This window comes from Lygodium microphyllum, chromosome 2, assembly GCF_053477565.2.
Source record: "Lygodium microphyllum isolate KBCC chromosome 2, Lygodium_microphyllum_v1.1.10, whole genome shotgun sequence".
Classification (NCBI taxonomy): domain Eukaryota; kingdom Viridiplantae; phylum Streptophyta; class Polypodiopsida; order Schizaeales; family Lygodiaceae; genus Lygodium; species Lygodium microphyllum.
This window is the reverse complement of record NC_141136.1, coordinates 144,220,203-144,237,156: the sequence shown is the minus strand read 5'-3', so window position 1 is coordinate 144,237,156 and position 16,954 is coordinate 144,220,203.

Genomic DNA, 16,954 nt, shown 5'->3' with positions numbered 1-16,954 from the left:
TTTATATTGACTATGCTAACATCTCTTTTTCTTTGTGTAGGTGACCTTTGACAATATTTTGGAGAGCGCGATGAGTGGAGGGATGAGCGACAAAGAGTTGCAGGATATATTTATACCTAGAGATATGGCGAACCATGAGCTATCTCGAACACTATCAAGCCATTTCATTGGATCTACATCAGCATGTTCTGATGCTTCAGTTTCTAGTAGACAAGGTCAGTGACTCTGACTTGGGCCAGACAGAGGGAGTGGCTCTAGGGGATGCTATGGAGACATGGATGTGGTGAGCCTGCAGTGGTCTCAAGTTATATATACTACTCCTCGCTCTCGTGTAGGTTCGAGAGAGGGTGGCTCAGGTGGCTATTGTGGAGGCACAGATGCATTGTCTCTATCTCGTCATCTTGGTGGAGTTGCCTCACCCGTAGGATTTGTCATAGCTATGGGGATATCTACTCTAGTGACTCCAGCTTTTGCTCAGCCGTCCATAGGTGACATCCCTATGGGTGCTACTTCGAGAAAAATCACCCCTATGGGTACACAAGATGTACAGGGGTTTCCTAGTTATGCCCAAGAGTGAGGTCGTAGGTGGAAGAGGATAAATATTAGACATACCTCAAATGGGTATGGATACATTGTAGATGACAGGACATGAGCCGTGATCATGAATGATGAGGGGAGGAGGGCGATGGCTTGTATAAGAGAGTTGTGACAACAAGTTTTTTGGCACAACGTCTTGGACCATTGGAAGAAGATACCCAAGGGGAGTAAGGACTACATAGTAGCATCCCTGCATGAGGAGTTTCCAGTACGCACCAATAGGTTTTCCACAGGCTAGATGATGGAGTGCATGCATGCATACATGTCACACAAATGATTGGATGAACACAAGGCACTTAAGAGTGGCATTTCAAAGCCCAAGTGGCTAGACGCAAATAACTAGCGTAGACTCAAGGAGGAGGTAACATATTCTTAAGGTTATTGGAGACAGCAATGCGAGGCTGCGAGCGCACAAGTGGAGACAGAGGTGGTCTATCATATTGGGAGTGGCAGCCATAGGACTTATCTGGAGGACTTTGTAAGTTTTTCTTTTATTCTTCTTGTTTATTTTTTTGCAATATGGCTTGTACTGAAAATTGTGTTTCTAACAATTGTATTTTGTTTTCTTTGTAACACTCCATTACAAACTGCAATCCCACCGGCCTAGAGACTCGATATGCAAAGAGACAAGGTCTCATTGCATTGATTGATAGACTGTATGCATGCGTGACAGTCTAGTAAGTCACTCATCTTTCTTGTTCGTAGTTACTATTTTTATTAAAATACATTATGTATGGCGGACTGAAGTATAGTTTTCTTTTTTTCAAAGTCCGTTCGATGCTCCTTTACAATGGGATGAGCTTTCGGATGGTGAGGATCTATAGCTTGCGCTTGGATTCGTGGAGCACATATCCTCTTTCTTTTTGGTCCTGTGATTTTTGTAGGCATTTTCTATGCACTATGTTATCATCATCCTTTGTATTTTTCCATGATTCCATGTCAAAGCTTTCATTCAACAATCTTGTATTTATTTTATGTATCAGTCTTGTGGGTTCAAGTATATAAAAGTCTTCATTTTGATGACCATTGTACACTTTATATGTAATCCATTTGTAGAATGTAAATACAACACATAGCTACCTTGCCACAATTTTTTCTCTCTATAACCATCACTATTAGCATCGCAAATTTATTACAACCTTTGTTATTATCATTGCAATGTGCATCAAAAACCATTACTAAATGTGATACAAATAGCAACAGTTCTATGGAGACGCTAATACCGACGTGTTTAGTGACGACGGGGGCAATTTTTTCAATGAAATTTTTTTGTCACTTTAAATGTCGCTATGAGGCCTATAAAGGCTTTAACATACAAAAAGGAAGTGACGGATCGAAGGTTGGACTCGAGGTCTATGGCGGGAGAGCAAGAGCAAGAAAGGGAGAGACTAGAAATGGGAACTCCAACAGTCACAATGTGTGACCGGGCCTTCCTTTATTCAAACTGTCACTAAAAGAATAAAGAATAAAGTGATGGTGACAAGCGCCCGCCACCTGCAGTGTGTAGTGGCCGTCGTGACTGTCAGTATAGTAATACACGGGCAGCTAGGCAGAGGTGCCTTTACCCCCAACAACTTCTCACTTCAAGGCAAATCTGCCCTAGTGAGGAGTGAAAAGAAAAAAAAAAGAAAGTACAACATGTACACATGTACAACAGGATGAGGAAAGACGTCACCTCATCCCACTCCCATCAACCTCCTAAGGAAGGCAAAGAGCTCTGTAGATACCTCACCTCAATGTGTTTTGTCTTTGCATGGAAGACCGGATTCTTAGCTAATTGAATAGCACTCTCAAAATCCAAATGCAGTGTAGGGATAGCATCAATACCAAGGTTAGCAACCAAATGCCCTCTTTGCAAACCTCAGTTGGCTGCAACATACTCGGTCTTTGTAGTAGAAAAGGGCGTGCATTTCTATACCTTGGACATCCAAGAAACATCACCTCTAGTATAGGTGAATACATAGCCGGAAGTAGACTTTCTACTATCTGCATGTCCTACATAATCAGAGTCAGTGTACCCCACGACTCCTGTATCGTGGCTAACATAGCATATGTACATATCTGCAGTGCCCTTCAAGTATCTCATGATACCCTTCACGGCATCCCAATGCTTCTTGCCAGGTGTTGCCATATAGCGTGCCACAACACCAACTGCAAAGGCAATATCTGGACGAGTGGCTATCATGGTATACATAAGAGTTCCCCTACCACTACGGATGTATAGGGAATCTTGGCCATCTCGGCCCTCTACTCATTTGTTTGCAGACAATCAGCCTGTGATATGTTCACATAAGAAGGAAATGAATAGTCAATAGGCTTTACATCCTGCATGCGAAAGCGCTCAAGGACTTTATGAATGTACTCCCTCTGTGACAAGTAGAGGAGTACCTTGATGCTTGTCGCATCTAATGTGCATACCAAGTATGTGAGCGGCGTGTCCCAGATCTTTCATCTCAAAGCTCTTCTTGAGCTGAGCCTTAAGAGCATCTAGCTCATCATGAGCTTTCCCTGCTATCAGCATATCATCCACATAGAGTACCAAAATCAATAAAGAACCATCATGGGCTTTCTTCGTGTAAAGACACAGATCCATAGCACTCTGGCTGTAGCCCTGTGACTACATAAAGGCATCAAACTTATGATACCACTCCCTAGGTGTGTGTTTCAAGCCATAAAGACTTTTATTCAATTTGCACACTAGGTGATCCCTGCCAGGTTCTACAAAGCCCTTAGGCTGCTCCATATAAATCTCATCATGCAAGTCCCCATGTAAGAAATCCGTCTTGATATCCATCTGGTATAAATCCAAGTTAACCTGGGCAACTAAAGCCAAGACTAAGCGTAGGGTGGTCATCTTAACCACAAGAGAAAAGACCTCATCAAAGTCCACACCATGCTCCTACTTAAAACCCTTTGCTATAAATCTAGCCTTGTATGCCTACTTGGGGTGTCCAGGGGTACTTTTCAGCTTGTACACCCACTTGCATGGGAAAGCCTTCTTGCCTGTAGGCAAGGAAACCAAATGTCATTCTTATGCAAGGAGTCTATCTCAGACTGCATAGCCCTCTCCCAAGAGTGAGTGTCACCCCTGCGCATAGCCTCATCATATGTGAAAGGCTCTCCTGCATCTGTAACCAAGACATAATGCATCAAGGACTGAAATCTATCAGGTGGACATCTGTCTCTAGTAGACCATCTCACAACAGGCACTATTGCCTGCCTAGCTGCCTGTCCAACACCCTGGCCATGAGCATCTACTGCAGCTGTAGGCTGTCCAACTGGCTGTGCGGGAGCTCTCGACTCCTCCTCAAATATGACCTTGCAGATCTCAACAACTCTCTCAGGCTACCTATGCATTTTGTCTTAATGGAAGACTACATCATGACTGCAAATGACTTTCTGCGCCTGCGGATCCCAGAGACGATAACCCATCTCACCTGCATCTCCATAACCAAGGAAAATGCGTTTGACACTCTTAGGATCCAGCTTACTTCTCTTGTCCTTGGGCACATGGCAAAATGCCTCACATCCAAAGACACAGAGATGCGCTTAAGAGGGAGGTTTTCCAGTCCATACCTCCTCTACAGCCTCGAAATCCAAACCACTAGAGGGCAATCTGTTTATGACATGCACAACTGTACTAACTGCCTCAGCCCAAAAGCTCTGTGGTAGGCCTGTATGGCTAAGCATACTGCGTACACACTCCTGGATGGTACTATTCATTCGCTCAGCCAAACCATTCTAGGGAGGGGTGTAGGGGGCGCTTAACTAACACTTAATATCCCTCTCATCACATAACTGCTCAAAAGAATGTGAGACATACTCACCCCCATTATCTGTCCTTAGGCATTTTAGCCTATACCCAGACTTGTTCTCAACCAATGCAAGCCATCTCTAAAACATAGCCAAGACATCGGATTACAGCTTAATGGGATAATCCCAAACTTTCTGTGAAAAATCATCTATGAAAGTAACAAAATACTTTGCACCACCCATAGACTGACAAGGCATGGGCCCACAGACATCCGAATGTACCAATGCCAAGGGCTCACTCATGCGCGGCCTACCAGACTTCTTATGCGTAGACCTAGTCTGCCTACCATAAAGACAATGCTCACATGAATCAAAACATGCATAATCAAGGGGCAGTAAGTTCTGCAAACCAGAAAGCATTTTCATTCCCTTCAAATACATATGGCCCAAACGGGCATGCCAAAGAGATACATGTGGGATAGAACCCACAGACAAAACATGATCAAGGGAAGAAGCTGATACAATCAAGGGGTAGAGACTGCTAGCCTTGGCACATCTCGCAATCACAAGTCTACCACTAGTGATCTTCCATGAAGAGTCTCCAAAACATACATGATATATTGCGTCATCAAGCTGTGCAACTTACATGAGACTGCATGTCAAAGTAGATACATGATGTACATCCTGCATAACAAAACTGCTTCCAAAAGGAAACTACAACTTAACATCACCAATGCCCACAATATCAAGAGAGCTGTCATCACCCAAGCATACAGAACCCGAAATAGTACGGTATGAATGAAACCACTCTCGGCAAGGTCTCACATGAAAGTACGCACCTGATTCCAAGAGCCAACAGTGTGCATACATAGAGTGTATCTTTGTCATCTGTGAAGCACTAGAAGAAGGTTCTAGGATATAATCATCATCATCAACATTCTCAGGCTGCATAACATTGATCTCTTCAATTTTAACACTGGACTTTGTAGGTACTATGCTACGATCAGAAGACTTATCCTGCACTTTGTCTTTCCCCTTATCTTTGCACCTTTCATTGCGCAATTCATGGCATTGTGGCCTAATATGGCCCTTTTTCCCACAATGGTGACAAGTAACATCTGCATTCCTGCCACGGGATTTGCTATGTGACTTCCCACGAGACTTGGACTGAGATTTCTGAGAATCCCATCCACGGCCACTACCATTGCCATGCTTTCCATATCCATCATTCATGCCTCTAACTATCATAGCATGAGATACACGAGAGGCATCCAAATTCTTACGGTTAACCTCTTCCTGCAGAAGAATACTCTCAACATCAGATAATTTCAAGGTAGCAGTAGAGGCACATAATGTAGTGCGGAATACATCCCACGACTCATTAAGAGTACCAAGCAAGAAAAGAGGAGTGACGTCCTCTGCAAAAGTGATGTCATGCGAAGTCAAGTTCTTGAGTATAGCATGGAGCTAGCTCAAGTGAGCAGACATGGTCACATTCTCCCTCATGCACAGATCCATAAGTTGCTTCAACCAATACATCTGACTCGCTGGACTTTTCTTGTCACAGACATTTTTTATCTTTTCCCACAACTGCCATGAACTCTAATATTCCTCAAACACATTATAGTGAACCTGTTCTGTGAGAGACAATACAATAGTGGACTTGCATAACTCATCAAGCTCAAGTCATTCCTCATCGGGCATAGTTGCAGGCAGATGCCCGCTTAACCTCAAAGGTTTGATTTGCGATTTCTTCACCAACACCTACCAAATCTGGCTCTTCCAATAAGAGTAATTCATACCATCAAGCTTAGTGATGTTGAAAATAGCATGAATAGTGGACGAACTCACCATAATGCCGGCTGGAAGACTGTAGACAGTTCAAAACTGCTCGTTATTTACTGTTAAAAATGACCAAAAAATCACCATAATCAAGGAAAATTGGCAAACAAAGTGGAACCAAAGTTGTTGCCCACCAAGTACTAGTGAAAGTACATCATTTCAGAGTGTTTCAGCATGAAAAATCCATGTCAATCCATACATATATACTTGCTGTAATATATTTCAGATTTCAATAAAAGAGAGCTAACAGTGCCAAAATCGGATCCCAAGGCAATCAGATACTCCCAAGACCAAATTTGGCATCATGCGCACATAGCATAAGCATATGACGGTCAATAAGCATGAATCCAACACCCAAGTATGTCATACAAACATATGCTAGTGTAACGTATCTACATATTCCCTTCAGGACATGTCTTAATAGTCCATCATAAAGGGGGTTTAGAAAGCTCCGTCTGGCACTCCCATGGATGTCACGGGGTTTTCGATCTAAGACTTTCTGTGTCTGCCATGTAGCGGAAGTATTATGGCTATTCCCACTTAGGACTGACCTGAATTAGTGTTTTTTCCTAATGGTCATCTCCTAAACGGAAACTAGCGTCGAACCCGAGCAAACTACTTTACGCAGAAACGCCAAGTCCAAAGCAGATTCATGCTGCACTTGGTTCAAGGAGAATGGGAAATGAGAGGGATGCAAGGCTTGACCTCTTTGCCATAAGTCATAGTTCCATTCCATTCCCCTAAGACACCGTAAACCGGGATTATTGTAACTTAGACTCTAGGTCAGTGCCCTTGCTATTCGTGTCCTTTGAAATGATCTTCTTACTGTCCATCACGATTGAGAAAAGTTCTCGGCCAACCGAGATCACCCATTCGTAGGACGGACCCATGGCCACATCCACTACACTTTCCTCAGGTTGTTATAGTTATCTAATTACCTACCACATTTAGTTGGACATGAATCAAAACAACTTCATTAATTAGTACGTTAGGCACCGATTCCTTCACGTAATCATAGCACTTGACATAGAAAAGCAATGTCAAACAAGTTCCTTTTCAATAGGTTATCATATTTATCTTTGAAATACATTTATCAAATCTAGCTCGTAGGCTTATACATAATCCACCCGAAGGCTATCCAGCAATCCACAGGGATTACTAATCCAAGATTCCGCCTGTAGACTAGTATGCGGGCCTCGAGATCCAATCCCGAGTCACGTTGGCCTCTTGTGCAGGGCCCAAAAGGCGAGGGATTTACGGCCAGAGTCCCCCCTAGCACCCAAGCATCCTCCTACTCCAAGTAGCACTCAATGGAGAGACCTCTCGCGGCGGGTTCGGTCCACCTTCCTAGCGTAGTTAACAACCCCCTTGGTTAGGGTTAGGCAAGCAGTCAGGGGTAACTTAGGCTGCCTCTCCCTTTAGGCCTTCAACCTGAAGCATTAGATATCTTTTTGTCCTTTAATTCTTTGAGCAAACAAAGCAAACAGTGCTCTCTCAATTGTTATGAGCACAATCATTTCCAGTGGTCGTTATTTTGGCCAACTGCTAAGGAGCGAGTCCTTCTTTTTGAATGCATCAAGCACTCGATTGGGGATCAATTGCGATTAGGCAAGATTCCCAAGGGTTTTTTTGTTAACCCTATATCCTTCGGTTAGGGCCGTACCCTATTAACCCAACTTAACCAATACCTTAAGTTCTATTAGCAATAAATATGTTATTCCAATTTACTGATTGGCCTTTTGCTTCTAAGTAATTATCTAATCCCCTTATCTTGGTTACTTTACCCAAGAAAGGTACTATATCAGGACGATTATTCATCCTCTTGTAAGATAAACTTGCGTAAGAATTTGCCAATCTCATTCTGAGGAATTGGCCATTCCCTTGTGATCAAATCACAAGATCATGCGACTCTGCAACTTGTTGCATGAGTGTCGCATCTAATCCATGGGACTATTTTACCCATCAACGGCATCTTCTAATCATGGTATCATGATTAGATAGGAAACAGGGTTAGGGTGTCTTCATAACAATCCGTTCCTGATTGCATTAAGCCGACATTGTCGGTCCTAGGGTTCCAAATTCAAATCGAGTTTCATCCTTTTAGTGAGTGATCCTTAGGGTAAAAACCCTAGATCGTCTCTCGTAAGTACATCCTATTGTCCCTACATTCCATGAATGTGGGCAAGTCTTTAGGTATAAGAGTTTCAGCATTGGCAATAAGAGAGATTAGGTCACATCCTTAACATGCTAAATCCCAGCTAGCACTTGGGATATGTTGCATCGCTTTAACCATTCTTGATGAGTCTCTCGCGGTTTATGTGTTTTTAGGGTTAACCAATTTACTTGTCTATTCTTGAATATATTTGCGATACCCTTTTCGTAACCACATGATTCATTTTCTACGTCTGAGTAGATTTACAAACCCTACTTTTCTGGTTAAAATCAAGGCATATGCTAAGCTATGGCATAACTGCTATTGATTCTTCTAGAACATGAATTCAAGATTCATGCTACTAAGAGTTAGGTTTTTATGTTTAACCGTGCAGCCTTTTTTTCTAACTTCTTTTTTTTAAATGAGATATTCGTACACTGAATGAGCATTACACAACCTCTCGTAACTTTTTACGTAGTTTTTTGAGGTTTAGGCCAATTGACTAGTGAATCTACTTCATGCAGCTCAAGAACCATTTCCATGCCTTGCAAATTCCTATGGATTATTAGCAACCTTCTTTTAAAGATTCATTTCGAAGGAAAAATGCCTAATAATGTGACATGCAATTTATTCTTTCCATGCATAATTGAAGTGTATTATCATTATTGCAACTTGTAAAGATGGGCATTAGTTAATCTAAGTTCGTTACTTTGCAATGCACCACTTGCTAGGAATGCATAGAGATCTTATGCTCTTCTTTTTCATTCATTTAATACAAAGGACCGATTCTTTGATCGTAAGCTAATTCCTTTAATTTAGCCAAAGTATTTCAATCAAGAAAGTGCATCCTAATTTTCGTAAATGATCCATGCACAATTGAAATATTACAACGTACATCAAAAATGAGGAAGAAAACCTAGACTTGTGGTGAAATGTCCACATGGATGCTAGGAGATGATCCTCCTGCGATTGTGCCTTGTGCCTTTTTAGGAGCCATCGAAACCTTGACCTTCTTGCCTTAGCCGCAGACTTATGATCTTGGCCCTTTTCCCTCGCACGCACAATTCCCTTGAGAATCTACTTTCTTGACCGAAACATTGTCTTCCGGAATCGGCCTTGGAAATGGGGACTTATGAATTTTTCCCTTCCTTTCGTAGAAGCTCCAGGAATGCAATTGGTCTATACGGAAAGGGCCTAAGAAAAATCCTGGGGTAAAATGGCTTGAGGGAGTTACGAAGGGGAAGGGGTTAAAAACTCGGCTAATATGACTTTATAAGAGTCCACATGAAGGGCTTTAAAAGAAAGCCGAGGGTAAAGTGGACTTAAGAGGATCCAATGGAAAAGAAAAGGGCTTATAACCGACTAGGGGGGGGGGGATCCACGGGAAGGGATTAGAGTACTAGTGTGGGAAGGATTTAAAAGGAAATTCAGGTTGTAAAAAGGCTTTGTGAGATTGCTAGGGAAAGGCCTTTAAAACCCGACTAGTGTGGCTTATGGGGGATGCAAGGGAAAAAAAGCCTAATTTCCGGGGTATAAGAGCCCGCTTGAGAAGGCCAATAGAAAGGGTTTTTTTAAAGAAATCCGCAAGTAATAGGAACTTGTGTGGAGATTTCCACAAGAAGGGGTGCTTAAATCCTGGCCTAAGGTGGGCTTTTGGGGGCCCAAGGGGGAAAAAGGGGGCTAAAATTCAAGGAAAAAGGGTGTGAAAAAAAATCGCTTGGGAAGGAGGCTTATGAAAGCCCCCTTAGAATCTTCTCTAAGAAGATTCTAAGGAGCTTCAGTACGTGGCATTAGGTTTGAAGATGGTGACTAGACGAAGCATTCGACGACGATCTGGCATAAGCAGGGAGCAGCGGAACATGGCCTCGATCACTCTCTCCTTACGTCGTAGCGAATTGACAGATTCCCCCTCCTCCACGTCTGGATTGTTCTCCTCACAACCAGCCTATTCTCTTCCCTCTACTCAGATAGGCTGGCATAGTATTTCCTCACGCCTTCCCCCCTCCTCTCAGCCCCCAGCATTACGGCCTTTTCTTCCTCCCTCACTACTCCCTCCCACAAGGTTTTATAGGCAAGGGAGAGGGACCTCCCCTCCCCCCACACGGCATAATGCATGGGTATTCACCCCCCACGGTTTCCAGCTCCTATGCTGACTCATAAGCTCCTTCCTCCCTCTCCTTCAGCACCACTGTCGGCTGGGGAAAAGAGGGAATTAAAAAATTTGCCATAATTCAAATATTATCTTTTTGGCCTCCTACCAAGAGGAAGTTCCTATGTAACTAAACTGGTTATTTTTTCTTTTGTCTCATTTATGCCGATAGAGATTGTACAATCGCGCCATCCATTTATTCAATGCAAGCATTCCCTTGCATACGGATTAGAAATATTTTCAACGGAAATATTACAGCCAGTGAGTAGGCACACCCCCTAGGCAACGGGGCAAAGTGTTCCTGCCACTACCAAAACTTGACACAAGTAGGTGTCAGTTTACAAAGATACAGATCCAAAACTAAGACTTAGCTCATAAGCATACAGTGAACCAAGACATATGATGTATCATCCCAAAAGGTAAGAAGTCCCAAAGTCTCAAGTGTCTGTAACTGCTCAATAGCATGTAACGGCTCAATGCATAAAAGTACCACCTGCTTATTAATGTCTAGTAAGCATCCCACTGGCACAAAAGCCCTATGTACGAGCTCAAGAGCTCAAGCCAAGGCAAGACACAGTGCCAATGACATAAGTCCAAGACAATACATCAATAGTACATCCCGAACATATAGGCGAAGAGCATCCGTATGTAGCATCCATAAGCATGTAAGACATCAAGTACATCCCAAGATACAACTCTGGAAAGCCAATAAATAGCTCAAGTACGCTCCGAGAATCCAAGGTCAAGCCAAGACTGAGCTCCAATAGCAATAGGCTCCAAACAATGTAACTAGCATGTAGTAATGGCATAAGCTAAGCTTGTCAAGACCGGTCAGACATAAGCAACATACATGCCATAAGTACATTCAAGAAAGAGCATCCAAATTCTTTGCAAAGTGAGCTCAAGCTCAACCAAAAATCCCGAATCAAAACCAAGCTCTATGTCGAGCCCCAAGTGTCAATACATCACCATATATGCCCGAAACATAGCCCGAAAAGCATAGGCATAAGTATACATGAGTAAAATGACTTCAGCCCAACTTTGTACATCAATGATTTACTATTCAAAACTAAGAGTTTCAGCACCAAAATCAGCTCCAAATGGTTGCCAAACAATAGGCATACATTCCCCTAACATCCGGGCATCAAATAGGACTAACCGAGCATCAAATGACAATGCCAAACAAGCTATAGCATCAAATGTCAGTGTAACACTTTCATAAACTACCTCTGGAGTGTTATGAAAGTCCCAAAATAGTGTTAAATTAGTCCAAATGCTATGCCAACACATCAACCATAAAAACCAAGCATCAAAGCATATTCATATGCCCGAAATGGAGCCTTTCCAAGTGCCAATGGAGGGGGAGAGTTGCTATTGTGATTGTTAATGCTGAAGACACATATGGGAGGACTTTGTGATTCTTCCAACTATAAATCTTGGTCCTGGGGCTCTAATGTACTGCCCTGAAGGTGCCCAACATTGCCAAGAAGGTGCTCAGGAAGCCGGGGAGTGACGGGAGCTCAAAGGAGTCAAATATGGCTGTCGGAAAGGTGGAGCCCCAAGAGGAACACCAAGGAAAAGGGAATTCTCTTGCAAGAAAATCTATCTTGTAACATCAACAAGCTTGTTTATCATGTTTCATATGATCCCAATGAAGAAAAGAACACCAGGCACAACAAATCTTCATGCAGCATCATGTAGATCTCCCACGGTTTTTAATAGAATCAACCATATTCTTCAGCATCTTCACAAAATCCATCAATAGAACAAAGAAAGTAAAGAAATACACCATCTTTGAATGGAAATACATCACATAGTATTCATCTTCAATATCTTCATAGTCTTCTCTCTCAATCTCTCATATACAATCACTCTGTTTCAGTAGAATTGACTATCTCTGACTCTCTCTATCTCACTCCATTAATAATACATCATGTCCTCACTACAATCTCTCAAAATTACTCTCAATAATCACTCTTAGGTCGTGGATACCCCTCCCAAGAGGTATGTCTGATATGAAGGGTCACCAGAGCCACTACAGTGTCTCTTCACAGCTCACTACTGTCACTTCACTCTAGTCTTCTCTTGAGTCTTCAGCAGCTACTTCTTCCACTTCTTTCAGCTCTTTTGCACTTGTATTCACCTCTTTTCAAGGCTAGAAAACTTTACCAAAATCACACATACATTCCACAGAACACTTACAGAAGCATACAGAACAGTCTACAGAACAGTACCAGAACAGCTACAGTACAGAACAGAACAGAAACAGAACAGAAGCAGAAGCTCTATAGAAGACCTACAGAAGGTTACAGAAGGTCATCAAAACCACATAACTCATTCTCAAATCATTCCAAACTCTCACAAAACATTCACCAAGCTTTCACAATATCTCATTCTTCATCAATCAATACTTCATCCCTCCTTACAGAAGATAATCAGAACAAAACAGACCAAAAGAGAACAAAACAGAAGGTATACAGAACCATTCAGAATCTATCAGAACATCACAGAACCACCAACAAACATCATGAACTTCCAAAACACAATCAATATCATCCAAAACACTCTCAATCCACTTCCAAATCAATCAATCATCCCATAAAATCAACCATTCAGCTCTCAAAAACAACAAAAATCAGCCAAAAAACAAGTCATTTCAACACTCAACATATCCCCACACTTAATAAGGAAGCGTCCTCGCGACCCAGGAAAAAGGGAATACAAGTTTTTTTGAAAAGCTCAACTTTGATCTTCATTATCTTTTCACAAAGAAGCCATCCACCACGACCCCAACTTATAACCTGTTTCTGATATAAAAATACAAAGAAAGGAAAACCTTTTATACATTAACACCTCTTATCAAACTAAAAATCACAACAAATTTGTAAAGGATATAAGAGTTTGCTTCTTCTTCTTCAGCATCAGCTTCAACTCTCCAACCACGACCCCATCTCGACAAATCTCCAAAATATAGCTCGTACACAAAATCCAATAGGAAACCACCACGTTCGTTTGACATAAATAAACTCACAACACAAACACTAATACACAACACAACCATCTGAATGACTTCTTCAAAAATAAGAGTTTGGCATTAAAAGCTTCCACCATACATTGGAAAGGCATCAATGAAGATGATCCCTCTTAAAAGATTGATGTTGTCGGAATCGATCCATAGATAAGGATTCATCTACAAAGTTTTTAGGAGGATTTTGAAAAAATTGGAGACAACACATCCTTTCCAACAAGACCAAGTATCTGCTAGGCAAACAGAGGGCATGAAAATACAGTATCTCCAGCTGTTGGGAATCAATGCTAACATTGACATTCATGCACAACTTTGGAATAGGCTTTGAATCAGTATGAGAGTGCCTATGCATATACGCCAGGTACCAAGCAAAGTGAGCAGTTAATCTCACTGAGGGATCTGCAGACTGTGAATACTGTTGGGCAAAATGAACATAGTTTTGATAAGCTTGACTTGAAGCTGTCCATTCCCCTGGAATAACTGGCCAATTAATCTGCGGTCCTGTAAGGCAATCATCCGAACTCCATCCCCTTCTTCTGGAAATCTGAGTATCAAAACCGTCACAATCACTAACCAACTGAGGTGGTTGAGATATGGAAGTGTTAGGAGAGGGTAGTGGAATAAGGGAAAGTGGATGTAGGGAAGGATAGGAAAAATCATAAAAAGAAGAAAAGGTTAAAGAAGGAGTGGCAGAAATTTGTAAGGAATCACTAAGGAACGGTGCTAACTGATAAATAGGAAATGTGGAGGGTACATTTATGAGGGGTGAAGGACAGGGTGGAGAAGGGGAAAATACCCTATCCTCAATAAAGGAACAGTAAGTGAAAATGGGAATTTGAGGGAAATTGGAAGGTTGAAAAAGAAGGGGTAAAATTACTGTGGAATTTGTTTGACAAAGGGAAAAATATATAACATAGCGGTGAGCCAATTGTTGGTAATAAAGGAGGGTAGGAACAGAAGGTCCTAAGAGAGATCGTCTATGATAGGCATCAAAGAAAGTAGCATCAAATGGATTATGTTTGGAAAGATAGGTTAAGAGATCCATCCTCAGTTGGTTAGTACTCTGTACAAAGGTAGGAGCTGTGTTTTGTCTTTGATTGAGGACCACCGAATCAATCATGGGATGCCACGGATTATCCTGACAATCAGCCACTTTGGAGGAATAACTTTGGAACATATCAGCTATGCGCAACTCCAAATGATTGACATATAGAACAGCCTGTAAGACCACATCCCCCACATACCATGCCATATCTACCTCATCTGGGATTAACAAATCTCCACGGAGATACATGTATGACATCAGCATGGTGTCTGGCGTGACAGAATCTTCAAAGAGCATTCTAACTACCTCTGTCAACAACTCAGCAGACCAAGCCCCACTCCAGCCATCCTCTGGAAAAGGTAAATCCATCGTGGAAAGCTTCATATAGAAGACCAACTTCTGCAAGTGGTAGTGGACAAAGAAAGAATGGTCTGGTAAGACAAAGTCCTGAAACTGCTCAAAGGTAGACCATAACAAGTCCATTCTGGACTGCAATCTTTCCACTTTGTCTTGGAATAAAGGGCACAAAGTAGCCTGTCTCTGTAAGGCAGCCAAATCCTGCTGTGAAAAAGAAGGAATTAATGGAACAGGAGGGCTTGGAGGAACAGAGCGGGACTTTGCAAGCTGATCTTGCAACTGCTGGATTTGGGAGGCTTGGTTGGCCACTATGTCATTAGCCATCTGTAAAGCTGAAAGCTTGTCATCTAAAAGAACTTGGAATTCTTTCGCTTCACTGGACATCCTCTCCTTCTCGGCTGAAAGGCTAGTAACCTGTGACTGAGCCGCGAATAACTGGGTCTTCAATGAAGAAATCTCATCGCTTTGAGTGGCAACCAGTTGGGTTTGCTGTTCCATTTGCTTAAATAGATCTGCTAGGGTATCCTTAGCAGAAGCTAACTCAGATGTTGCCTTATGCAACTAGTCTTTGGACTGCATGAGCTCCTCATAGAAAGATGCGTACAGCTGTTGAACACAGGCTGTCACTGACAACTCAATGGAACTTTGAATATCCTTGCAGAGGAAAGGAATGGCATCTCCTGAGACGAGACTGTTCAGGGAAGGAACTGAGATCTCCAAGGATCCTTCTCTATGTGCTCGGAACAGGTTATTGCAAGTGAGATACCCAGGGAGTTCACTGCCAGAAGTAGCAGGGATAGGCACTGAGGGAAGTACAGCAGGGGCTTTGTCCGCTACCCTCTTCAAGCGTTTGCGCTGTATGACCAGGGGAGGCGGAGAATCATCATCCTCAATGTCAATAGGTGCTGACTCTTCTGAAGGTGGAGGAGGAGGTACTGGATCTGATGGAGGAGGTGGAGGCACAGTCTTCTGTAACCCTGAATAGGTCAAGAAGGCAGACAAATATGATCCATAGGTAACATTGGTAACATTACCCCTCGTGACTTTAACAAAATGCTGATCCATCTTAGTAAGGAGGTATGTGCTCCAATCAATGGCAACTCCTTTTAGCACCATCCTGGAAGCTGTGAAAAGCTCTTTGGACAAATAATGGGATGGCGTTTTGGCAGGCATGAACCTGTCCTGAAGGAACTGGCACATGGTCTTCCATACGGGATCAGTGATCATAGAAAACGAAACTCCGGAAGAGTTTATCACTTTCTTAACATCAAGGACTTCCCTTGTCTGCTTCTGCAACAGTTTGAGTATCTCTTCATTAGAGAAGAGCTGACGAGTGGTCACAAAAGGTTCTCCTTTGAAGGGTAAGGACAGAGCCTTCCCTAAGCCGCGAGACGTCAATGTCATAGACATGCCTTGGACTACTCCTGTCTTCTTGCTGTAAGAGGCGAGGAACTCATCACATACGGACGGATCCTCTGGAAGTAATGGAAAAGGAGTGGCCACAGAAGCAGCAAGTCCTGCCTTCGTGAGGGGCTCAAAAGTAAGTAGGGACGAGTAATCCCTACTAACTAGTGGGACGTACTGGATAGGGGGAGGAGCATGAGAAGGCGCCATTCAGATGGTTACACACACACCACAAACACAGACAATCAAGGTGAATGCCTGCAAACCAACAGACAAAAACCAAGGATAAGAGAATTACCAATCAAAACGTGACCCGACCAACTAACCCCAAGCAAACCACATCCTAGAAAAAATTTGACATGACCTCGAGACAAATGCGACCGAAAGCTTCATGCGATGCATCAGACAAACACCCTGAACCCCGTATCAGGCAATAAAAGAAAAAAAACTGCATACCGTACCCGTAACCGTAACTAAGACAGGAAACCAAAACCATACCATATTCGACACATATCAATACGACATCTGTGATAGAACCAAGACTGGACCATGGAAAATAACACTAATGACTGCGTATACCCATCCCACGAAACGCTTCACTAAAAAAGGAATTAAGTGCAGTGAGGG